The 27349-nt window shown below is 41.2% G+C and overlaps 1 long non-coding RNA gene across 1 annotated transcript in view; it reads right to left on the reverse strand.

Annotated features, from left to right (window-relative positions):
* Positions 1–2209: 2209 nt before the first annotated feature.
* LOC102030051 overlaps positions 2210–27349 on the reverse strand; it is a 63043-nt gene continuing 37903 nt past the window's right edge. The window contains exon 3 of the long non-coding RNA XR_001232698.1: positions 2210–2316. This is a non-coding gene — a long non-coding RNA (uncharacterized LOC102030051). The remainder of the gene's footprint in view (positions 2317–27349) is intronic.

Below are 27349 nucleotides of genomic sequence, written 5' to 3' on the forward strand. Positions count from 1 at the left end.
GATGAGGTGCTCAAGGGTACCAATTAAATTATTTAAAAACTGTACCAAAGCAATGTTAAAAGGGGACGTGAAGTCACATGGGCAGCATATGGTCTGTGTCCCTCAACATTAGTCCTACCTAAATGGAAAGGGGAGGTGATAATGTGTTTGTGTGTATGTATGTCAGATGTGTGGGTATCCAGATCTGGGAATCCCTGTTGTCCGCCTCAGTGCTGCCTGGCATAGTGCAATGATACATGGAGAGATGCAATAATATGCATATATACTGAGAGAGAGAATGCACACGATATTATAAAACATACATATCTTATAAAAGACATGTATAAAATATTATATAAACAGAAAGAATTAGGACTTCCTTCTTGTTAAAACCTTGTTAGAGGAAAAATACTGTCTAAATTGGGCTCATGGCTAAGCCAGATTTTGCTGTAAGACAAAAAGCACAAATAAGGACAGAATGAAGGAGGAAAGAAAACGGAGTTGGTGGGAGGGCGCTATGAAGAGAAAACATTGGGAGACGAGAACAGAACAATGTGTTCTGTGTGAAGCAGGTGTCTCCTGCCTTAGGGTTAGACCGTGGTGAATGCATCTGCCTAGGAAGGCTTTCGGAAGACTTGCTTTGTGCCCGGTGGTGGAGCAGGAGAGCGCCAGCCCTGATATTCCAGGAATTAGGCAGAGAAATCTCCATCTTCCTTTCCTGGTGTTTTTTGTTCCCCATCAAGTATGACTCTGGCTGGTCAGATCGCAGAGGTCCTGTCACACCCAGAATCCCATCACGGACCCTTCCTCCTTAAATGCCTTTAGAGACAAGGTGCAATTTTCATTTCCTTGAAACAGAACACCAGGGAAATTCACTGCACACTTATTTAAACACTTAAGCACAAAGGAAAGAAACTCAAATAATCATGTAAAATGTTTTGAATGGGTGACTTAGAATTTAATGTTTAACAAAGAATTTATTTCTTAAATTCTGTGTTAACTAACCATGTAATGTTGAGAAATTAAATCTATAATGACTTCTGAAGTTTTCTAATTTCTCAGATTTCTCTTGCAAACAGAATAGTCGTGACTCAATTTAGATTTCATAAGGCTTTGGAAAAATTAATATCAAATTTCACAATAACATATTAAACATGAAAACCAACTTTTATAAGAAATTTGATTTTTTCACAGATATAACAGCAATGAAGAAATCAATAATCCTTGAACATTCCTAAGCCTAAAATATTATATTTCTGTTTTGGATATTAGCTTAGGTAAAATTTCTCAGTTTCAGGAGAATGCTAATGTTTTCCTTGCAAATGAGCATTTGTAGGATATAAAATGTGTTCAAGAAGTATAGGAAATTAATAATTCCAATCAGCTCTTTGATTAGAATTGGTTTAGTCACTACTAATAGAAATTTCTACTCGAATTCCTTTTGTAAAATCTGCTGATTTGTTATATAAAAGTACCTTAACATTTCATCAATTGTTTAAGTTACTTGATTTGTAGAAAATAAATAATATTGCTGGGAAGGTAAAATTATTGGTGTTTTTAAAGGAACTGCAATTTTCCAGAGGTTGCATAAAACCATGGCTGGATCAGGTGTTCCTAAGCCAGTCGCTGGTCACTGGGCAGCTTTGGAGAGCAAGCAACGTGACACTGCTGCCCCTGATCACTACTTTAAGGGTCCAAATAAAGTGCTCATATATGAAATAGATAAAATCAGCGAAGATGGAACAGAGACCACCACCAGCATTATCCCTGTTCACTGAGGGACAGTCTTCTTGAATTCTGCTTTCATTCAGGAAACTACATTGACATTTGTCGTGCACACAAATTGCATTTGAATGAGATTAAATCCATAGGTACTTATAAGAAACACTATCGGTGGGGCTGGGGATTTAGCTCAGCAGCACAGCGCCTGCTTGGCAAGCGCGAGGTCGTGAGTTCTATTCCCGGTACTGGAAAACAAAAGAAACACTGTCGCTAAACCAAAGCAAAACACACACAACGAGCAGCACTGTTGTCTCTCTCCAGTCCTCTCCAGCCTTTACAGCTTTCACATTTCTCCTGGCAACCTGTGAACAGCAGTTAATGCTGCTGTAACTGAAGTTGCTCGATGCCTTACATTTGGTCTGTTGTCTTTAACGTGTATGTCTCACAGTGCTCACAACTGCAAAAATAGACCACACAAGTAAAAGTGGCTAAAAGGACAGATGACATCTTCACCTCATTCAAAATCAGCATGCAGCATACTCTCAGCTCATCTCTGGATGTTGCAAGATAGTTGCTAGAGCCAAAGCATCCCGTGGAGTGAAGAGTTTCTCATTTCTGTTAGAAATAAGCAGACAAATGAGTGAATATATTCCAGCTATCCTTCTAGGTTCTGTTTGTTTGTACTAGTTTTCATGGATGTGTGTGAGCCAGTTGGAGGGAAAGCAAGTAGCTTATATTTTTCAATTCTACTGAGAAAGGATGTCTGTCTCCTAGTAAGAAAAAGAAATTAAATAAGTCAGGATAACCTACCATGGTGGCAGACCAGGCCTCCTCAATACAATGAATTATCACATCTTGGACTTTTCCTACCTGCTAGATGAAAAATGGTATCACTATGTGATTTTAACTTGCATTTTTTTTTTATTGTAAAAGGTTAAAAATTATTGCACTACTCCTAAGTGGAGACTATTTTTAAATGAGTTTTTGTCAGTTTTATGTGAGCACTACTGGGATAGGGTACTAGGGCAGGGCCAAACTGGTAAAGCACGTGGGTGCGTCCTATTGAGCATGGAGACCCAGACCACAAATATCTAGTTGGCCTTTGATAGGACAGTTTAGATCTGACCTCAGGCCAAGTGAGTTTCTGATAGGACAACTGTCCCCAGTGCTGGGCTGGCTTGGGAGAGATGCAATCCCGAGACAGGAGATACAAAAGACCCCACCATCACCCTCATGGCCTCCTGGAACCTTCTCAGCACCTTTGGCCACTCCTCAGAGCATATTCTTTTCCTCCCTTTGCAGGGACAGGGTCCTCAGGTAGGGAAAAGATAAGATGAAGGCCTCGTTGAGTTTTGTTAAAAGTTAATGGACAGACTTACCAAGAGTGGCAGCCTCTGCTCTGCAGAGTGGGCTCAAGCGATTAGAAAGACAAAGGCCAAGAAACTAAGATCAGAAAGGTCCCAAGTAGTGTGATCAACATAAACCCTTTTACTTAATACTTAAACCTAGACTACTTGTCCCTAAATCCCCACTCATAATCCTCTCCTCCCCCAAAGAACAGGAAAGGTCATATGACTGGAAAAACTCAAGGGGAGGACCGAAGACAGCCACTGAGCCAATCAGCTTCCAGCAGCCTTCACAGGAGGAGGATCTCAATGAAAAGGAGCTGCAAACAAGAATCCATCAATATCTCCATTTCAAATACTCCCTACTCCTCAAGAGCAGCTCCCTCTCTCTTTCTTTCTGTCTCTCTCTTCTTTCCCCACCTTCAAATAAATGGTCTGCTTTAATCTTAAACTCTGTTTCTTTGGTTCTTTTACTGATATTAGGTTTAGGATTGCTGGGAGCTGTATGCTCAGCAGAGTAGTGGCATGGCGTGGCATGGCATGGTGTGGCGTGGCATGGCGTGGCATGGCGCAGCATGCATAGTGTGGTGTCAGCCCCTCCCCAGACATTACAAACAATAACTGCTTTATAATGAGTAACATTCTTTTCACACAGATGCAAATGTGTCTTACTAGAGGAAACCCTGGGCGAAGTTATTATGCATTTGTAATTTGACAGTGCTTCCTTCCTTTGTTCTTTTCTTCCTATCAGTCTTCTGTTGATCAATAACACATAGTCTTCAACTGGTTATATTACAGCATTCAACTTTAACTCTAACACTTTAAAATATTTGGTCAGCACCTATAATGGTCAAGCCATTTACCATTTTTAAGCTACTCTTTTGCACAGGTCAAGTGTTGAAATCCTGAAGTCCAGAGATGGACATATCTGTAATTAAGGGAAACGGTTTTGTATCATTTCTAATGATGAAACCATGGAATACCCTTCAGTATGGGCTTCCCCGGAATGCTTGAGAATGCTACAGTGAAACCAAGCTCGCAAAGTCCACAGTGGTCTCCTTTAGCATCAATGGAAACAATGCAACTCTGAAGAAACTTAGACAAAGAATGTGAAGGTGATACTTCCGCAGACTTCCTCTGCTTTCATTTCCGCCCATCTGTATAAATGCGGGCACACTTTTCTGACATGAACAGAGAGTAGAATTTTTTCATCTCTCCTAGTTTAGGAACTGAAGTGTCTTTGTTTAAATTTTTAAATGTTGGTTGTGACTTTGTTACCCTTCATGCTCATCTACTCTGAGGCTCTGTTCTGTTCTTTCCATTTACTCAGCCACTTCTCTCTGGAAGCTCCCTATTTGCTAAAACATAGAACACCCACGCTACTGGACAAGCACAGTTGTCATCTCCATCCCTAGTCAAGACAGCTGATAGTTTTGCCCTAAAACTAATATTACTGTATTTTTGAAATTTTATTGTATAAAAGTAAAAATATACTGTATTTACTGAAATAAATCTACTGTATTTGTGAAATTTTAAGCTCATGGGCTTGGTGAAAGCTACATTCATATTTCAAAATATTAAATATTCAAGACATCTGAGGTTCAAAATTATACAACAAGTGGGCCATGATCAAAAATTATTCAAGGCAGAGTTTTTTTATCTAATATAATGCAAATAGGATAACATCTAAAAATGAAACAGATTAATATAAAGCCAAGAGATAGACCAGGCATACAAAATGATGAATTATTATTTTTTGGACTGCTAAGACATAAAGATACAGCAATATTCTCACTAAATACTTTTCTACTAAAAAAAAGCCTATGCTGTGTTTGTTGAATGTTAACTTTCCCAACTCATTCTGGACATGTTTTTATATCATATTATATAGCAGTTTGAAAACACAGCAGTGCAATGTTTAACTCTGTAGTTTCTACCTCCAACTGCACCCACTTCTCCCCAGCCCTGCTCTTCTTCACCTTGTCTAAGCCAGAACACTTCTCTCTTGGAGGGCGCGGTGCCCTGGAGCCTGGTCACCTGCTGACCTTGGGGTGCTCAGAGCTTCTGCGGCCACAGAGAGGTCAGCACGGCCCTACTGAGATGGTTAGGGTTAGGGTTAGGGTTAGGGTTGGCCACTCCATTTCTCTAGTGAAAACTGATGGAGACGTCGCATTTCACTCAGAGAGAGACCAAATATTTTTAACATAGCCAACTCTCTCCTATATGGTCTTCAGGAAAAAAAGAAATATTTTTTATGAAAAGCAAGCTGTAAACAAATGAAATTTTATCCAAAGAGAAAATGCTCAATTTGTAGTTTGAAAATAATGGTGGAACTAAAGAAATGAGGAAGAATAGAGCATGTTATTTCCATGGTAAATAAGGAAGGGGTAATAAGAATTAAAGTTTAGGAAAGCCTTTGTATTTTGAGTGGATTTAACATAATGATTATACTTTAACTATATTATTAGCATGAAAATACATTTTTGGTGTTTTACATTATATACACAATAATTCATTCCAGGTGCATTAAGGACTCATATGTAAAAGGAAAAACTAGAAAAAAAATTTCAAGAATATGTAGAAAGATTTTTCACAGCCTTGGGGTAGAATAGGGTTTGCAAAGAAAACAGAAAGATCACAATAAAGAAGACTAGTAAGCTAAGTATGTAAAGACCTTCTGCTTCTCAGAAAATACCTTACAACAGTGAAAAGATAAGCCCAGAACTAGGAACTAGGTGACTATCCAAAAAGAACTCACGGCAATCCCTGGAGGAGTGTACAAAGTCTACGAACTCAGAGAATGCTGATAGCAAAAGAAGCTGTGTGTGTAAGGGAGGGTGCAGAGAGATCCATGGCTTCTGTTTACTTTTGCTGTGAACATACAGATGCTCTGATACATAAGATCTGTGTTTTGTAAGTAATGAGTACGCATTGCTCTGCAGAAGCAGGAAAATTACCACTCCTTGATAGTTACCAAGGATGTAAAACTCAGCCTGCAGTTAGTTGCTATTTCCATGCATACCGAATACCCTGGCACACATGAAGTCACCTGGGATCTCTGCCTCCTGTGGCACTGTGGATCTACGGAGCCTTTGGCCACAGTTAGTGGGGGGGGGGTCCTCACACAAATCCTTTGAAGGACAACGTGCCATTGCCTTACAGAAAGGAGCATACGCATTTTGCAAAACCCAAAGATTCTACTTATAATCAGATGTGCCAGGATATAAGTACTTAGATACTGAAAAAGCTGAATTAAGAAAGAGCTGACATGTGTTGGAGGAATTTTTGTATTTTGTGTATTGTATGTTGTATTTGTATGCTGTACTTTTCATAGCGGAGTCTTGTACAGGCTTTACTGAAAGTATTCAATGAAAATAATTTAACTGTTGCTGTCTGTGACAGCAAAGAAAATATTACAGAAACAAATTGCAGTGAAGTTTTATTATAAGAAATGAGATAATTTTTTCCCAAGAAAAACTTTTAATCATTAACTGTTCCCCTCCACAAACCATCAGACATCAGTATGCCACCAATCCATATATACGTATGTGATGTCTTAGCACTTTCTTTTTCTTCTTTCCCTCATCCCAGTTGTTCCTTTTATGATTAGTTTCTTTCCCTTTCTTATCATCTATTGTACACTTTGGGTTTTACTTACTCTTTCATGTTCTCACACCAGGGAGACTATGTGATGTTTACACATGTGGTCTAATTTATTTCACTTATGAGAATGGTCTCTAGTTGCATCCATTTACCTGTAAAAGCCTCAGGTTTATCTTTTTGATAGTGGAGTAATGCTCCTTTGTATAGAAATACCACATCTTTTTTATCCATTCCTCAGTTGACTGGCATTTGGGTTGTTTCCAAGATTTAGCTATGACAAATTGCATTGCTATAAACATGCTGTGGTATGATGTTTTTAATTCTTCTGGAGAAAAACCTACAAGTGGAATAGCTGGATTAAGTGGGACTTCTAATCCTAGTTTTGTGAGGAATCTCCAGACTGATTTCCACAGTGGTTTCAGCAATGGACACTCCCACCAGCAGTGGAGAAGTGTTCCTTTTTCCCCACAGCCTCTCCAGCATTTGTCATTGGTTGATTTCTTATTGATAGCCATTCTTTGTGGCGTGAGATGAAATCTCAGTGTTATTTTAATTTGCATTTCTTGAATGACTAATGATGTTGAATACTTTTTCATATATTTATTCACCATTAGTATTTCTTCATTAGAGAAGTATGTGTTCATCTCAGATGCCCATTTTTGGATTGGGTCTTTGAATTTTGGGGGCCAGATTTTTTTTTTTAATTCTTTATATGCTCTAGATAGGAGTCCTTTGTCTTAAGGGCAGTTGGATATAATTTTTTCTCAATTCATGGGTTTTCTTTTTACTCTGTTGGTGATTTCTTTTGATGTGCAGAAACTTTTCAACAAGATGAGATCCCAATTGTTGATTTTTTGAAGTATTTCCCATGCAGTTTGGTTTTTGTTCATGAACTCTCTACCCCTATGTCTTTGAGAGTTTTACCTACTTTCTCTTCCAGCAGATTTAGTGTTTCTGTTTTGATATTTAGATCTTTGATCCATTTAGACTTTAGTTTAGTGCATGGTGATAGACATGGGTCTAGTTTTAGTCTTCAGCATGTGGAAAGCCAGTTTTTCCAGCACCATTTGTTAAACAGGCTATCTTTCTTTCAGTGAACATGTTTGGCCCCTTCATCAAACATAACGTGGCTGAGTGTGTTTGTAGCTGTGTCTGCATCTTCTAATCTGTTCCATTGATCTTCAGGTCTGTTTTTTTGCCAGTACCATGCTGATTTTATCCCAGTAGCTTTGTAGTATAATTTCAAGTCAGGGATTGTGTCGCCTCCTGCCTTTCCTTTGTTGCCCAGGATTGCTTTTGCTATTCTTGGCCTCTTCTGGTTCCAGATGAATTTTAGGAATGTTTTCTCTAGATCTGTGAGGTAGACTAATGGAATTTTAATGGATTGCATTGAATCTATACAACAATTTTTGGAGTATGGTCATTTTCACAGTGTTGGTTCTTCCTATCTGTGAGCAAAGAATATCTTTTCATTTTGAGAAATCCTCTTCAATCTCTTTTCAGAGTACTACAATTTTCACTGTATAGATATTTTACTTCTTGTTTTGATCAACTCCTAAGTATTTCATTTTTTTTTTTTTTTGATGCTATTATGAAAGGTGTGGTTTCACTCATTTCTCTCTCAGTCTGTTCATGCTTGGGAAATTTTGTTATTACTTCCACAAATAGTCTTTTTATGTGATTTGTGCTTATACCTGCTGTTCCATTGATACCTATTGATTTTTTTTTTTTTGTCTTTAATCATTGCAAGTTCAAGACTAGCCTGGTCTACAAAGCAAGCTCAAGGCCAGCCTGAACTGTACAGTGAGACCCTTTACTATGCTCCTCTATTTTTTTTCTATGTCTCCTTTAGATATGCTAAGCAATTCTTTCATTATTGTTTTCATTTCTTTTTTTTACCTCAGAGATTATTTCTGATCTGATGTCTTCTATGGCCTGATGGAGTTATTTCTTTACTTCAGCTGCTATCATTTCAGAAATTTCAGGTGTATGACTTCCAAGCTCGTCTGTGTCTATACCTCCTGGACTTGTTCTGGGTGGGGTAGAGGTCTGAGATTGCATTTTGCTCCTTCATTTTGTCATTTTCAGAGATGCAGAGGTTCCCTGGAGCTCAGCTTCACTCCCAGGATGATGTTATAGTAGCAGGGCAAGGACCCAAACGTCCCGGTGCTCGGTGTGACTCCCTCAGTGATGTGTGTGTGCAGGCAGGATGCGATCCCCAATGCTCCCACAGCTGTCTGTGGCTCAGCTTGGCTCCCACCCGGGGGTTCCCAAAGCTGTCCAGGTTTCAGCCCTGTTTCCACTGGGGTGTGGTATTGGGTGGGTCGTGGTCACCGTGTCTCCATACACTGCCACTACCACACCTGGTTCCCACACCAATGTGGGGGGTAAGTGCACAGTCACTGAGGCCCCTGAAGCTGTCTGAGTTTCAGCTTAGCTCCCCTGAGGGTGCAGGGAGGTGTCAGGGAGGAGCACCCAAGGCCCTTGAGGTTGTCTGGGGCTCCCCTGGGCTCCCAAGCTGGTGGGGCAGAGGTGGGGCCGGCTCACCAGAGTTCCCAAAGCTTCCCGAGGTACAGCTCAGCTCCAACGGGGGAGGTGGGGTGGAGAGGGGTGGGGAGTGGACCCCAGGCCCCTAAAGCTGTCCGGGTTTCTGCCTGGCTCCCAAGCTCGGGGGTGGGGGGCGGCAGCAGCTCACCGGAGTTCCCGAAGCTGTCCCAGCTACAGCTCAGCTCCCTGCAGTGCTTCTGACTGACAGCCCAAAGGTCGAGATAATGTTTTAATGCCCTCAGATACAAGTGACATCTAATAACATACAACTTGTGTATTCATGAATGCAGTGATAGAAGCATTTAAAGCAAAGAAGAGGAAGGGAGGCTGGAGGGAAATGACCAGGCCCAAGTTCAGGACAGGGTTGTAGTGGGGCATGGTGGTGCACTCCTGTAATCCCAGCACTCGGGAGGCTGAGGCAGGAGGATCGCTGCAAGTCTGAGAGGAGTTGGGCTACAATGTGAGCTCAATGCCAGCCTGAACTGAACAGTGAGACCCTGCCTCAAAAAGACTGAAAGAAAAAAAAAGAACAGGGTTGGAGTCTGAGGTCAGGCACTAGAGTGGAACAGGCAAGCCCAAGGAGGTGGGCACAAGAGATGAAGGGATTTGTAGTGCTGACACCCAAATCTGGGTGGTGCACACTTTATTACTGTATTTACTAACTTTTATGAATGTTATACATTTAAAGTAATTGATTCAAAGCTGAATGCATTGATTTTCACCAAAGTATTTGGAGAAATAATGTCTAGAATATGTGAATTTTAAAAAAATTTGACCTCCCCAAATAAAAAGGCCCAATTGAAAAATGGACACCTGGAATGAGTAGACACTTCTCAGAAGTACAAATGGCCAATAAATACATGATGAAATGCTCAACACTGCTTCCAATTAGAAAAAAATGCAAATTAAAACAATACTGAGATTCCATCTCACTCCAGAAAGAGTGGTCATCATTAAATAATAGCAAAGGCTGGTGAGGGTGCAAAGAGAAAGTCACACTTGCACAGTGTTGGTGGGCATGTGAACTGGTACTATGGAAATCAGTATGTAGGTTTCTCAAAAAATTAAAAATAGAATTTTATTAAACCTGGCTATTTCCCATATAGGTATCTTCCCAGAAGAGTTAAAGATATCATATTACATTGATACATACATACCCATATTTCTAGCAGCACAGTTCATAATGCTGAAACTTGGAAGCAGCCTATATGTCCATAAACGATGAACAAATAAAGAAAATGTGCCATTTACACATAACAGAGTCTACTCTGGTATAAAGAATGATAAACTTGAGTCATTTGTAGGAGAATGGATGCTCCTGGAGACGATAATGTTAAGTACAATAGATTAGACATATGTTTAAGTCTGTCAGGTTTCTCATGAGAAACCCAAAGTATAAATAAAATTAAAGAGGAAATAAAAGATAATAGGAAACAGGGAAATGGATTTTTTGCAAAAGGGAAGAGGACCAAGAGATGGAGGGAGGGGGAAGGAAACCAGGGAAAGGGACATAAAAAGAATTAAGGTGTGTTGTGAACATGTACTATCTCCCCAGAATGTATGTAATCTTTGTGGGCTGCAAACACATACTAATAAAAATAAAATATTTAAAAAACAAAAAAGCAAATACAACACAATGTTAATAATATTTGAATCTATGCAAAACTGCATAAGCATACACTGTATTGCCATTTAAGCATTTGTGTATTTTAAAAATTGTCATAATAAAAATTTGAAAAATAACAAATAAGAAAACCAAATATTTGCAATATTTTTATAGAAACAACAGAAAGAAATTAAATTCCTTTTGAGAAACAGCCATAATGAGTTCACACTTCCTTAGAACTCCAGGAGACCCACTTCTCACTCACGGAAGGAAGGTTGCCTCCCCACACTGTGGTTACTTTCGGTTCACATTCATCTCAGGGGATCACGGCCTGCTGACAGTCAGGGGAAGCAATCTTGCCACCCAGTGGGAACTGAAAGTTACAGAACTCCTTGACTGCTTCCTCCCGCAGCAGCCTGACCAGCGGTGTGGAGGAGGTGGTCGCAAAGGCCCTGTTCATTAAGAACTTGTCCTGTTCTGGATAGTGTGCATTAAGACCTTATAAACGCACTTGCCTGGCATAGTTGCAAACATAAATATATGAAAAATCAGTTAAGTATGAGTAAAGAACAGAATAAAACAAAAAATAGCGATAGTTTTGACCACACTGGGCATCACTGTTGAATATGTTTATAATTCCCCAACGTTTTTACAATGAGGGATGATAATTGTTGTCTGTAACCATCTTAATTTCTCTCACAGCTGAGGGATTCATGATATCTGCTTTATGCCTGAATATATTCACTGGGCATGCAGATCGCAGATTCATTTTCCATTCATCTGGGTGTCTAGGCTGGTGCCACAGTTTGGCTGTGGTCCCTTGCTTTCTACATAATTAGGAGTAAACGGTCATCTCACCTAGGTTCCGTCAGCACTTCACACAAAATATGTAACGAGGCCCCAGTCACCTCCTGCCGGAGCCCTCAGCTGAGCAACCTGTGTGGCAGCTCACGTTGTTGCCCCCAAGTTCCCTCCACCAAGGTCCTGACGGCCCCGAGGACTTAGTCCAAGGCTGTCCATGCTTTGATTGTTCAGCTCTGCTCTTTGAGCCTGGCTAGAAATGCCAGAATGCAGCCTCTCCCAACAAGGCCTGGGCTCCCTGGAGGGATTCTTTCCATGAAGCACTGTGTCCTGGGCGTGTCCCATGGAACACATGAGTGGCACCTGGAGCTTATTTATTTATCAGAGATGTTCTTGAGGACATTGTTCTCTCCATTACTCGGGGTTTCCAGCATACAGAGTCTTGAGTCACTTCCCTCAGGCTGTTTACCGGGAAGAGCTTGAGTGCTTTGCAGACACTTCATTTTTATTTTACAATAATCTGAGTCAGATTAATAACCGTACTTTCCAAATGGGAGCCTGGGAGCCCCAGAACTGTCAAGAGCATGTCTCCACAGCACCAGGCACAGCTGGCACAGTATGCGTTTGGACATGGTCATTGCATTCCTCAGCATCCTCATGCCCTCCGTGTTGCGTTACATTTGAATTTCTTCCTCTTCCATGTGTCTGTGCCACTGACCTCAAGGCAGCTGCGGGAGGAACCCGAGGAAAGGCGTGTGAGTGAGGGGAGGCACCTCCTCTTCCTGGCTGCTGTCTTCCAAGGCATTCTCATTTGTACTCTCAGCGTCAGAAGAGGCGTCTAGGTCTGTATGCACACTTCCACGTACGCTTCAACCAGTACACCTGGGCCTGTTCTCATTCGCTTTTATCTACTTGGGATTCAAATACAGCTTATATGTTGCTTCTAAATTTTATTAATTCTCTACATTGTGATAGCATAATAATTTATAAGGACATTTTGATAAGTTCCTGTTAAGACTCATAAGTTGGGGGCTGGGGATTTAGCTCAGTGACACAGTGCCTGCCTGGTAGGCTCAACGTCATGAGTTCGATTCCCGGTACTGGAAAAAAAAAAAAAAAAAAACACTCATAAGTGTATGTGCTTCAATAGACTATTTGAATAGACTATCCATTTGTTCAATAGACTATTTGAATAGACTATCCATTTGTTCCTATAAACAGTAAATTTAAATTCATGGTTTAAAACTTATTTTTAAGGTTTACGCAGATGAATCTTAACAGACCCAAAAGACCTTCATTTCCTAGAGTGAGTAGGTGAACAACTATGTGAGTTTGTGGAATTCCATGTCCAAGGATTATGCTCCCAAGCAAGAAAGGACTGTATTTTGCTGCAGTTGTCCACCAGCAAGAACATCAGATCAGTGAAAATTCCAGGAATTCAAACTCCTTCTCATGGAGGAATCTGTCATGTTTACTAACACTGGCTGGAAATGAAATAAACTTAATACTGTAGATTATTTTTTAAAAAAACACTAAGAATTTCTTTTAAAAGTCAAACAAGAAAACCAAGTGTTTTATGGTGAAAAAGGTGGCACTACCCTACGAAGGTGTACATATTACATTTTTTTCATATTACAGTTTTTTTTCATATTACAGTTTTAAAAGTAATCCTAAGAATGTCATTAAGAAGCAAGAAAAGAGAACAACCTGCTGTCAGGGTTTAGATGTAAAAATATTCCCAGAAGTCTCGCAGTTGGAGGTGGGGTTTTGGGAAGGGGATTGGATCACTGCGGTGCTCGGTCATTTCTGTATTAATCCACTGATGACTCCATAACTGCATATGCTGTTAGGTCAAACAGATCACCCTCTTTCAAGACTAAGCCCTGGGCCTGATCAGAAGAGGTAGTTACCGGGGCATAACCTACAAGGGTATATTTTCTTACTCCGCTCCTCCTCCCCTCTCTGTACATGCTGGTTGCCAGGGAGTGAGCAGCTCTTCTCTGCTACACCCTTCCAGCCTGATGTTCCTGCCCTAGACCCAGCTGACCATGGGCTGAATGCCTCAAAACCACGAGCCACAGTAAATCTCTCCTCCTTTTGAAGTTGAGGGTACTGGTGAATCATTTGTCTCCGTGATCAGAAAGTGACTAAGAGTGAAACCTAGTTTGGATTCAACATAAGTTCACCTTATTTTATTGAGGATAATTTACACCCTGGAAGATATGGGCCATGTTGTGGATAGAGGCCTTAAAGGGCAGTACATTTATTTAGGATAAAAGAAATGATTTCTGTTTGTTTATTCCCCATCAGGGAACAACAGCATTTGTTCACATAATTATGGCAGTGAAGATGAATACAGTTATCAAGTGGATCATGAATTTTTTTTTAAGTTTAGAAAGTACATTATTCAGAAAATATATAAATGCGTGTGTGTGTGTTCATATACAAAGATCATGTATTTGTAAGTAAAAAATAATTAAGGAGGAGGTTCCTTATTTTTCCCCAAGAGGACAAGCCTTACTAAAAGTAAAATCCGAATGTAACTAACTTTCTTTTCCTAGAATTATTAAAATGTTAAGCACATTACTTTTAAGGGTTTTCCCCCAAGATGATATTGAATTTTACCTTACAAATTTAAAGCAGGAACAGTAAGGGAAAATTAAATTTGATTCAATATCATAAGGATGAAAGTCTAAATTATATTAAACAAGATGTACATTACTCTCCAGGAGGATCACTAGAGTACAGAGGAAGGCACTGTGCTTCGGTAAGTGGTGTACATTGTGCTACTCAAGAATGCTAACGTTTGTAAATATAAGCATCCATATACCTCCGTTCTTACCGCTACCATCCGAAAGAAATTGCTTCCCTGAATCACTATATTAATGAATTAAACTGCATATTCTTCTTCAGGTTTTTATTATTATTTCTTTTATGTGGCAAACAAACATTGTTTTGAAGTCAATGAAGATATTTTTGATGCATGGTTTTCACCTCGGAATGAACCCCATAAAATAATATAAAATTCATAATGCTCAAGCCACAGAAAGCATCAGGGAACAACTTGTTCCAGATAACAAAAATAAGTTTATTGGAAAAACAATAGGAAACATAAATGCTATGAACAATATTTTAGTTGGGGAAAATACATTTGTAACTGTCCACTCATCTACATAATATATTCAAAAATTCATTCTTCCTCTACTTATTGCGAGGGCATTCTCTCTCCGATTGTGAATAATTGCTGGTCGAAAAGGGAGTAGCAAAGCACTTTTTATTTAGATAATATGTTAATATCTCTGCAAAAGATCACATGGTAGAAAAACAGTGAGATGGGAATTATAGCCATGTAAAACTTACACTTCATAAGCAATGGGTAAAAATACCTATATTTTCCTAAGCTGTGACAAAAAATACTAATGTTGTGGATGTGGATGTATTGAGAATGAAGTAGGGCTGGGGATTTAGCTCAGCGGCAAAGTGCCTGCCTGGCAAGCGCAAGGTCGTGAGTTTGGTTCCTGATACCGGAGAAAAACCAAAAAAAAAAAAAAAAAAAAAAGAGAATGAAGTAGAATTCACACAAAAAGCATGGACTACCTGAGTCTGTCTCTTGGCTTACTATGGCAAACTTCAAAATCGTTAGTAGGGATGATTACTCAGTATATACAGGACACTTAGAATGCATAGAATTGAGGTCAAAGAACATTCAGAGTTATTAACCTAAGGGTGACTTTGGTGTTCTTCAGTAGAATTTTCTGAGATAAAAATCTATCGTAGTGACTTTCCCATTGCTGGGAAAAAAAGCCCAACAACTGCAACTAGAAGGGAGAGTTTATTCTGGTTCACCATTTCATAGGTTTTACACCGTGGTTTTCTGGTTCCAAGGCAGAAACAGCAAGGCAGAAGGGCCCAGTGGGAGAAGCTTCTCAACCAGTGGAAGCCAAACACCAGGCAAAGAGAAGAGGAAAAGCCAGAGCGAGAACAGACCCTCAAGTCACATCTCCAGGGACCCAGCTCCTCTGACTGGGGCCTGCTTCCTAACTGCACCTGCAGCTGTGCACTCCTCTATGCACTGACCCTCTGATCGATGTGGACAGCACCCAGGACCCAGTCACCTTCCCAAAGCACGAGCCATGAACACATGAGCTTTGGGGGTCATTCTAGATGGAAACCATAACCTCCTTTCCATGCTAAGGTAACAGCCCCTACCTACATGTGGCTACTGAGCACCTGAAATGTGGTTGGTAGGACTGAAGAACAAAATTCTAATTCTGTTCAAAGTTTTCTTCATAAATTAAACATTAATGGGCTTATGTGTCTGCCATATTGGACACTGCAGTGACACAGTGGTTGAAATTAGAGGACAAGATTATTAGAGAAAAATAACTCAAGACATTTATTGGAAGGATCACCTCTGCTTGCACTTGGTACTTTGTAACAACTACAAATAGATTGTTTGTCAAAATGATTCCACTTGGTGCGCACTTACCATGCACCACACAGATGCTGTCATGTGCCTCTAGGCCTCAGAACAGTCCTGAGACTGAGGTCCTGTGATCATCTGCTGCTGACAGACAGGGAAAGCGCAGGTGTCTCACTTAATGCCCTGTGCAAAGCAGCAGGACTCTCTGGCAGATGTGACTCTTGTTGTGCTGTGTCAGAGCCCACCCTTTTGGGCAGTGTGTTCTCATCTGAGGTTGCTCATCCCTTACAGTTGTTCTCCAAATCCTGCAGGTAGCTGAAGGACACCCAGCACATGTGACACTAATTCATGGGGTGGGAATGCTTGCAAAGGTGTTTGTGATGCAAATCATGAAAACTTACCATTTATAGGCATGCCCTGGGAAAAGAGGGGTGCAGTACTGAACATCATCCTTTCCAAACGTGCTGATGGCTACCACTCAGCTTCTGAGGGTGAGCGTCACCTTATTGCATTTATATCATTAAACTGAGCTCCATAGGCCTGTGGGCTGCTTCAGTGGTGCTGATGATTACAAACTTTGAACAAGTCACTGTCAATGACATGGAAACACTGAGTAGATTTCTTCTCAGCAGCTATGGTTAAACTTGCTGATGATAGCCTCGGGACAACAACAGGCCCTGAGACAACAGCACATTAACTTTACTAAGTCACTACTGAGGACAGGAGGCCGAAGAAGAGTGTTTTGCTCACAAACTCATTTCAATGAGTAACAAAATGGGGGAAATCATCTAATATTCAGTAACAGAGCAAAAGATTCCATGGTTAAAAGAAGATTTCAGTTCTTTCTAGGAAATTGTTCCACTAAGCATCCCCCAGCCTCTCAGGCACCCGGGAGGAGGGCCCTCTGGGCCCAGGAAGCTATGTGGCAGGGAGCGCTGGCCTTCGCGCCAGCCCCCAGCCTTGAAGGCAGAGTGGCGGTATGCGATGGCATGCACAGGCCCTCAAGCCAACCACCGCCACATAATTCAGAACTATCATGGCACAGAGAAGCAATGACATAATTGGCCCACCACGCACTGGTTGTGGAGGCCCACCTGTGGACATGCACGTATCATTCCGACATGGAGAAACCCCGGGGAGTACATGCCATACAACAGGTTGCTCTTGCCCCTGCCATTGAGAACCAGAAAGGTCCAGAGTCAGCGGAGGAGCAGCTGCTGAACAAGGACTCAGAGAATATGAGAATGTAGACTAAGCCCAAGGAGTCAGAGGTCCAGTGGACTGGGGTCACGAGAGCCACTCGGAAGCTGTAAACCAGGAGGACCTTGTGCAATATCTGGGGAGACTCCCTGGAAGCCATTCTTCCCCTGACAGTAGATGCTCTGGTGGAGGAGCGCGTGGAGGTCCGGGAGGTCTGCACAAAGATTCATGCTGCCTGTGCTGATGGTTGGGGAAAGGACACTAACTGGTTGTGGGGTCCCAACGTGATGGGAGTCTGGAGAGAAAAAGCTACAAAGAATGGCTTTTGCCCCAGATGGCTCACTTCAGATGTTAGTAAGAATTGCCTCCTCAGTATTCTATACCTGTGATGAGCAGGAGGCCAAGGAGAGAAAAGAAAGAGACTGAGAAAAAGCAGCTGCTTTTGCTGCAGCACTAAGAAAAACAGACCCTAAGTCTGATTCCTGGGGCCCCAAGAAGAACTTGACAACTGCATTCATCTGCTACCACTATTAAAAGCCAGGCCACCTCAAGAGGAACTGCCCTAAGGGACCCCCTGAGCCATGCCCTTAACGCAAAGGTGACCACTGGATATCGGTCTGCCCTCTGAAGCGGAGGCCCCAGAGCTCAGACCCGTGCTACCAGTTAGTCTAACAGGAATGAGAGGGCCCGGGGCATACTCTGCCTTCTCCCTCTGGCCAGACCATCATCTCCATGGAGGAGCCCTGAGTAATCACGACTATGGAGGAACAAGAAAACAGCCTGTTGCTAAACACAGGTGCAAGTCTCTTGGTCCTTCTTTTCAATCCTGGCCTTCCTTCCAGCCATCATATCTCAGTGAAAGGAGTCACTGGTGAGGAGGTAATATGCTATTTTTGACAACCCTTAGGCTGTAACTACTTGTTAGATCCTTCTTGCGTATCTCTGTCTTCTTCAGAAACCACTTTGAAGATACCACCATGTATTACAGCAGCCATTGATATTTTCCTACTAATCTATCCATAACTCTGTAATGTTTGTATTGTTCCTATCCTATTTCATAAATGGATGCATGTTTATTATTATGTGTTTCCTACAACAACCATTGAGAATAGGTAATGATTATTCAATAGGTCACCCATGTATAGCTCTATTTATTTTCTTTAGAAGCCACTTTGAAGATACCAAAGTGTAGTATAACAACTATTGATAATCTCCTACCGCTTTTGTCTTTAACTCACTATTATTTGTCTATTTGTTTTCCTTAGAAACCATCCTGTAGATAACAATATGTAAAACAATAATCATCGATAATTTCCTGCCACTTTGTAATTTGGTAAGCCCGCTTATTATTACGTTATCCTTCTTTTACTTTTTAAAATAAAAAATAATTAAAAAAAAAAAAAAAGAAATTGTTCCACTAAGAAAAATGCAGATGTCCATATTACTCTAAGGGAGCATTTTACTTAATGTATATTCCTGTTTTGTGTCAAGCACCATTAACACGGAAAGCTAGTTACAGAATGAGAGAGAAAGGGGGCTGGAGGCAAGGGGCCAGCACAAAGTCGAGGCAGCCCCAAAAGAACGGGGCTCTAGGCAACTTAAAAACCACTTGCACAGAAGTCATTAGTGCGGAAGACAGCACTAATGTTAAAAAGCATGAATCCCACAAATATTTGTCAAGGGTCTGTGGTGTACCAGACTCTGTGTAGACCAGACGCTAGTGATACAGCCTACGACTTTTAAGCAGTCACTACTTTTAAGTTACAATGTATGTTAGAAAATTAAAGGAACCTTAAATATCTAAACTTCCATGAAGACTGACATAATTTCAAACACAGAATCATTAATAAAGTGAACAAAAGGTTCATAAATGTCAGACACTTGGATGACTAGAGTGGTTATTATCTAGGAGAAAACTGTCATGGTTATGTGGGTTAGAATTTATAATAAACAATCTGTAACGTCTTGATTTTAGTCCCTGTGTTTGCAACTGTGTAGTTACATCAGACGTGATTGCATCTCTCTTTGCCTTTTATTTTCCCATCCATCAAATCACCAAATAACATATCGGTGAATAATTCTCAGGGTGTAATAAACTATGATTATTCCTCAAAGAACTTTGGAAAAAGCGTTAGTAACATCACAATCTGATGCTGCTAATGTGAAAAACTTAATTGCTACAGTGCATTTAATATTAATATAAACATGTATTCATAGAAGAGATTAATAGAACAGTGTTCAAATAGTTATTTTCAGTGGTGTTGTTCATTTATTAAAAAAAAACCAGTCTAACCTGTTGCTATGCAGATATCTGAAGTTAATCAAGTTGTCTGATTAGTTTATAAGAAACTCCCCTAGTTAGTAAATGCATGATGCAAAATTTTTGCTTCTTTATCAGGACAACAGTTTGTTCAATATCTTCTATAATATGTAGCTTAATGAACAGCTCCATATATACTTCCCACAGTCAAGGCACTTGATGATGGCATGTACAGCTACAGTAAATTCATATGCAGGTTACAAAGGAGAATACAACTGATTCCTGTGATCTAACTGTTAATATTTAATTGAAGCAGCAAGAAAATGAACAAAGACCATAACACAATCACCTTGTATAGTATAAAAATAACATACTATAAAATGAATTAACATCTCAATGTACGGAAAATAAAATGCAATTCATTATTGATTTTCACAAGTAGAAAACATGTGGCTTCTATACTAGTATTTTTAGATCTTTTGTTATGTTTTATGTGTGTGCATTTTGTTGTGGCATTTTCTGAAATATGTTTAACCAACAGTTGGTTTAGTTAATTTTTGTGTTAAAATTTCATTAGGAAAAAGATATTTACTTTTTATGGTCTCTTTTGATCATTTAAGTTTTGCCTTACGTTTGGAAGTTTCCTGTGTGTATGTGAGTGTGTGTGTGTGTGTGTGTGTGTGTACTTTTATATACTATATTCATAATTGGAATTCATAGTATCAAAACTGAAGGGGTAATTTTTTTAAACTTTTAAATTTACATGAAGATCTGCCCAAATTCTTTATGCAATGTGATTAGGGGCAGCTGACTCCTGAGTAGGAAAGCTTATGTGGGACATCAAGATAAAAATGTGGCTATAGTGGATTGACAACTGGTGGTCAACTTATAACCCCCAGCTGCACTGAATAAGTGTGGTTCTGGGTGTGGGAGGCCCACCTGGGGACTGTTGCCGGCAGCATAAGAGGCAGACCTGGAGAAGAAGAAGTTAGGCTGTTGGGAGCAAGAAAGGCTGTTGGGAGCTGGTAGAAGCTGTAAGGAGCTGTTAGTTCTGTTGGAAGAGCTTGTCATGCTGGCTCCTGATGAACTCAGCTGTTTTCATCCTCTAAGGAGCTCAGGATCTTGTTGGCACTGAGAATAGCTTCAGTCACTATGGGGGAGCTCTGGTCCTCCCTTTGAGCCTCACTTCCTGGCTTTGGAGGGGAAGATGGTATACTCTCAGTCTCCTGGAGAAGCTTGCTGCATTGGCTTTCCTGATGGGAATTCAGCTGTCTTCACCACTGGAGCAACTTGGGACCTCACTGTTGCTGAGGATGGCTGTGGTACTTTTCAGGTGAGCTCTGGTCCTAATTTGAACATTGCTTCCTGGCTCCAGTGCAGATCCCTCAGCCTGCTGGCATGGATCCTTCATCCCGCTGGCACAGACTTCCTGGATTCCACCACTGACCTTTGGGCCTTCACAGTGCAGATCTGTGAAACAGGCCTGCATGAAATATTGATATGCACTCTAGGCCTCCAGTTGGACTTGTGGGAGGCACTTTTATGGGCTCTAGGTCTTTAGCTGGACTCATGTGGGACATTTCTGTGGGACCCAGGCCCTCGGCTAGTTTCCTTGGTCTTAGTGTGTGGACGGATGTCCTGCACTCTTGTATATCATTCTTTGGGTGATTACTATAAATAATCATATAAAATATGTGTCCTGTATTATGTTGTTCCCCTTGTAAAATATCCCCCAAACCTTAACAGTGGTCTTGTGACTGGATGTCAAGGGAAAAGCCCTCAGACATACTGGTTCCCAGTTCTGACGTCACTCACCTCCACATGAGGACGTATCTCCACCCCATCACAGTCAGGAATGAGAAGGAAATATTTTAACAGACCAACATGCTCTCATGATCCAAATCCATAAAACCCTCACCTTTTTTGTATTTTAATGAATATCTTATACAGCTTTCAAAATTGTGACATTTTTATGTTATGACAATTGCATGGTACTGTTAACAGGGAATCCCATTATTAAGTACTGTAAGTTATTTCTAGGAAAGGAAATCAAAAAATGAATCTGCCTTTTTGTGTATTCAGCTTCTTGCATTTTTTACTGTTGCATAGTTTGTACAGCTCATAATTCTTCAGCAGTAAAAGAAAACATTGCTCTCCTATTGCAGCATTTCTCTTTAATGCTAAACGTAACAGTGAGCTTTATGTGACAACTGGACTGGCAAGCACAGCTAGATGGTAAAATATATTTCCCGGGTGTGTCTCCAAGGATGTTTCCAAAAGACATTTGCGTTCGGTCAAAACACTGAGTAAAGAAGACCCACATATCACCAAGGGACCGCACAGTGCACAAAGGGTGGCAGAAGGACCCTCTCTCCCTCTCTCCTTCTCTCCCTCCACCCCCCCTACCCAGTTCTTGCTTCCAGAGCCTTGGCCCTGGGAACCCCACCCTCCTGGTCTGGGCTCTGCTGCTCTGTGCAGTGTGCGAAGGGACTGCTCACCCTCTTGAGTCCCTTCCCAGCCCATTGCTGTCCTGAATCTTCCCTAATCCAGACATTTATTTCCTGTTTCTTTGCAGAATCATAAAAGCACAGTAAGATAGCCCACATTTTGTAAATTTGAAAAGTTTCCACATGGAGCAGACACCGAAGCTCTAAACTGTGCATAGCTTGAACGGTCTTTAGCTTACTTTCCTTGTGGTTGTGTTGGACATTTTATCATCGTTTTATAGAATATATATATCTAAATAATGCTTTTGGAAAGGACACATCTCCACCCCATCACAATAGCTCTGTTAGCAAATCCTGCAACCTCATCCCAATCAAGAATGAGAAGGAAATATTTTGACAGACCAACATGTTTTCATGATCTAAATGCATAAAATCCTCACCTTTTGTGTTTTAATAACCCTCCCTAACATTGCGAGCATGTATGTTTAGAGATATCCACCTTTTGGTGCCCTTTAACACCACGCAGTTCATCTTCAACTTACAATGGTTTCAGTTACGATTCTTTGTTCTACAGCGGTGTAAACACGGTATGCAGTCTATAGAAAATCCCATGCAGATTGTGAACCCGGCCCTCTCCCTGGGCAGTGATTTTAAAATGATGCTCTTCTGTGTTGCCAGGCAGTGAGGGCATGCTGTCAATTGGCCACTCAGTCATGAGGGTAAATGACTCTACAGTGTACCCCACAGCCAAAAGAGGAAAGGTGGAAAAGTAGATGTATCACAGGCACTTTCTACTTGTGATGGATTTATCAGAATATAACCTTATCATAAGTTGAACAGCACTTGTAGAAACAATTCCTACTACTGTATTCTGTGAGTTTTCTGTTTATTCCTTTGAAGTGTTTTAATCTTTGCTAAGCAGCAGTATTGAAGAGTTCAAGGATAGAGGGGACTAACCCTCTACCAGACTCAGTAGATTATAAATATTAGACAACTGGATAACACACAGCACTTTTCTCAGTGCATGGCAGACATCACATACTATTTACTACAATCCTTGGCATAGACAGTGCTTCTTTTTCCACCAATGTGTGAGTTTCCATCATCTGCAGGGCAGGCTCTTGATGCTGACCGACTTCCCTAGCTCGGGGTGATCCCGCAGATGGACATAATCCTAGTCCAAGTGCTGCAGATGAGCACCGGACCCAAGCCTATGGAATTCCACCCCACACCTCTGGTCCTGAGCCGCTCATCCATTCACAGATTCTTGCTCAGCAGTGACTTCTAAGTATTCTTCCCAGAATCCAATTTTACATTCTAAACTTCAATCCCTAGGGGATTCTCAGCTGGTCACAAGGTCCCTGCTGCCTCTGTTCACTTTGCTGACTGCTCTGAATTTGGGGTGAGGGTATTATGGGAATAGCCTTCGGTTACTGCATTATTTTCGGGTGGATGAGAAGGTGCATTTCCAGAACAAACCCAAGTCTTACACCCTGAGCAGCTGTGTGGAGGAGTCACCGTTAGATAACAGGCCACAACATCAGACACTGACTTCACCGCTGTTCCATACTAATAACCCAGGGTTCTGAGAAAGTTCATTTTTACTTGAAAAACAAAACTACAGGAGAATTACATATTTCACTAAAAATGAAGTAAATGTTCGATTTTCTTCTATACCTAATATAAACAGTGCTCTAATATGACAGTATTCACACGACAGCATCAAAATCCAAGACTTGTGACAATGTCAACCGATGCTGCAAACCCAGAAGAACAACACCGCCACATCAACGGCCACCACTGTCCATTTCCTCCTCCTGCCTAGTGCAGGAGTCGGTGCCAATCCATAGTTTGTGAGTTCAGAAGGCAGTGAGGAAAATTAGTAAAATCAATACTACAAAGAAGGTCAAACGCAGGCTCACATGAACAGCCGAGACACTAACACCGCAAAGGGAAATTCCAGACTTCACAGAATGGAAGCAGCCACCTAGGCGCACATCTGTTCTTCCCGCAACTGTACCTGGCAGCCCAGTTCTCCCGAGGAGGTGAATTCCCCTTCACCATCCACGCACTTGAGATCCTGCCAACCTGCCTGAGCCTGGGCTTGCTGGGCCCCTCCAGACCATTCTCCTGGGGGCAGAAGTGAACTTCAGCTTGAGGAATGCTCTGGATCATGCTTTATTTTGTTCCTCTTCCCCGCTCCCATTTTAGATATTCTGTTTCCACTGTAGGTCCCCCAGGCATAAGTTAATTAAGGAAAACTTACTTACTTCCAGCACTGGTCTGGTACTGACTGTGTAACAAAGTACATAATTAACCTAATCACTTACACCAACTTAATTGTATTGTTTTCCATCTTTCTTTCATCTATTTAATCTCACAAATAATCAGATACATACTGCATTTTAATAATTGAATTTTTATAACATATGTGAAATATTCTATTTGAATTTATATTATGCATCTATAGTACATGATAATATATTATTGTATTATAATGTATACGTAATACATTTTAAATGACTGTGAGGCCTAGTTATTATAATAAAAAATATTAAATAATGTAATACCCTCTACCATACTGTTCTGCAATTGTATCCATTGTAATTAATCTTGAATGCACTATTGTATTGTATTTGACACCACCACATTATTATTGCACTGAAAGTCTATTCTAAGCACTCACCATGTGCCAGCCACTGGATGTAAAACTCCAAAGCCTCTTATTTAGTATTTCCAACCCACAGAGCACAAAGTTGAAATTTAAATTCACTGTTTGCCTGTTAAATAGAGCAAATAAGGGGCTGGGGATTTAGCTCAGTAGCACAGCGCCTGCCTGGCAAGCACAAGGTCGTGAGTTCGATTTCCGGTACCAGAAAACAAACAAACAAACAAACAAAAATAGAGCAAATATAATTCCAACCAAGGTAAGCCTAAGTATACGATGATTTCAGTGGGCAATTTATGAACATGCAGCACTTTACATCTTTCTGTGAAACAGCAAATACTGAACACATCTGCATTGTCCAGGCCTCCTGCAAGCAGGACCGTTCTCCTGCGGGCAGAAGTGAACTTCAGCTTGAGGAATGCTCTGGATCATGCTTTATTTTGTTCCTCTCCCCCGCTCCCGTTTTAGATATTCTGTTTCCACTGTAGGTCCCCCAGGCATAAGTTAATTAAGGAAAACTTACTTTTTACTTCCAGCACTGGTCTGGTACTGACTGTGTAACAAGGTACATAATTAACCTAATCACTTACACCAACTTAATTGTATTATTTTCAGACTCCCCAAAGAAACAGCTAGCATGTCTTCTAACACACAGACACTCCTGTCTCAGCACATCATCAAGGTGATCACACTTTCCGTGCATACCAAGTTCTGCTACGGTCCCAATGCAGTCATGCATCACAGAGCAATGTTAGCTAAGCCAGGGCCCACATACACCATAGGGTACCATCAGTTTGTGATGGAGCTGAAAAATTCCTATTTCCGACTGACATCACAGCACAATGCAGAGCTCAGGTTTGGGGTGATGGTGTTATGAACAAATCTAGGTGCTACCGGAGGTAGGAAATATCACACAGCACAGTTATGTACCATACATAGTATTTGATAATAATCGATGACTTGCTGTTGAATTTACTAACCTGCATATTTATCACCATTTTAGTGTGCTCCTCCAGATAATAGTAAAACAAAACAAAACAAAACAAAAAAAACAGTTCCTTGTGAACAGTGGGCCAGGTTAAGCCACAGTCGCCTCCTGCAGCCCCCTGAGCAGCCAGCTGCATGTGCAGGGCACAGCACAGCCGCGTGGCCGAGGCGCCCGCTTCCTCTGTGCATTCCGTGTGTCCGCACGTGAGATCGCCCACTCACGACGCCTTTCTCCGAAGGTCATCTGTTTCAGCAGACCGCAACGAGGCTGTGTCCAGCGGCTCAGCTCGGCAAGGAGAAAAGCGGACGGATGCCCGCGTGACTCGGCAGCGTCTTTTCTGAGCAGACTGCAAAGCGCAGTTGGTATCAGAGCAGGAAAAGCAAGCTGGTTAAAACCAACAGAGCAGTGATTATTTTAATGCTCAAAGGACAGCACGGATGTCTGTCGCCAAATGCTGCTGTCACATTTAGAGTTGGTGGAACTGTCACATTTAAGGGGAGAGGATGTGTGAAGCACAGAGCAGGGCTGTGGGCTCTGCTTTCAGCGTGAGGTGGGCGCTCAGGTGCTCGGACAGCAAGGTGGGCCCGTCCTTCCACCGAAAAGCACCGAACACCTTGCAATCCACCTTCTGCCAAGCACTATGCGCCCAGTGTCAGCTGGAATTGTGTGCAAAACTGTTCCAGGTCCTTGCAACGGGGCGCCGAGTTGTGTTTTTCTTTTGCCATAAAATTCTTCATTTATTGTAAAATGCCTCATCTTTATTCTTTAATGTTTCCATAATTAGATAAAAAATATCACACTTTGACAGAAGCAGGGGAGTTCATCCAAAAGGATTCCTGTCTGCGCTGTGTCCACCCGTTCTGGGTGAAGTTCTAAGTGCTTAACTGCTTTTGTTCAGCTGGGAGGGTAGGGGCCTGCCATGTTTTGCCCGACCTCAGTAAAGCATTTCATTTGAAGCTTATCTCCTGTGTATCCTTTTTCTAAAACCTCAAACTAATTCTGGCCAAATGCCCCTCTGACACCTACAAAGCATGAGCACAAGTGTCTACTTCATGCAACTACCTCGCAGGCAATAGTACCTCACGAAATGGCGTGCAAGTTCCATGTGGAAGAATTAAGTCATTTAAATGTAAAAATCCCAATAAAGACAGCTAAGGCTTCCTAATTTTTGAATTTGTTATATGTTTAAATCCAAACTGAATGGAGATATAAACGCTAAAATCCTTATGGATGGCACGCTGGCACACACCTGTAATCCCAGCACTTGGAAGGCTGAGGCAGGAGGATCATTGAGAGTTCAAGGCCAGCCTGGGCTACAAAGTGAATTCAAAACCAGCCTGAACTGCATAGTGAGACCCTGTCTCAAAAAGACAAAAGAAAAAAACAATCCTCATTATGCTATTTAAAAACACCAATAAAGGTCGCATGAGCCTGGATGTGAAAGAAAAACTCTATGTTCCTACTGCAGGCGCCTGCTCACCTAATTGGCAGCAAAGAAACATCTGTTTTTCAACCTGTATTGACAACCTAACAACCAAGAATAATGCTTAAAAAAGGAAAAATTGAAAATGCAGATAGAATGTCTTTCTATTCTAGAATAATCCTTGATGGTCATCTATTATGGTTTATCCAAGAAAATGGAAAATTCCTAAAAATAAACACGTCTGTCTCGTACACTAATGCAAGTGTAGAAAATCGACAAGGATAGCATGTGCGGCTCATCAGAAACCGCAGAGCTGCTGAGGCAGGACTGTGCTCT

This window comes from Chinchilla lanigera, unplaced genomic scaffold, assembly GCF_000276665.1.
Source record: "Chinchilla lanigera isolate Chin_1 unplaced genomic scaffold, ChiLan1.0 scaffold00009, whole genome shotgun sequence".
NCBI lineage: Eukaryota > Metazoa > Chordata > Mammalia > Rodentia > Chinchillidae > Chinchilla > Chinchilla lanigera.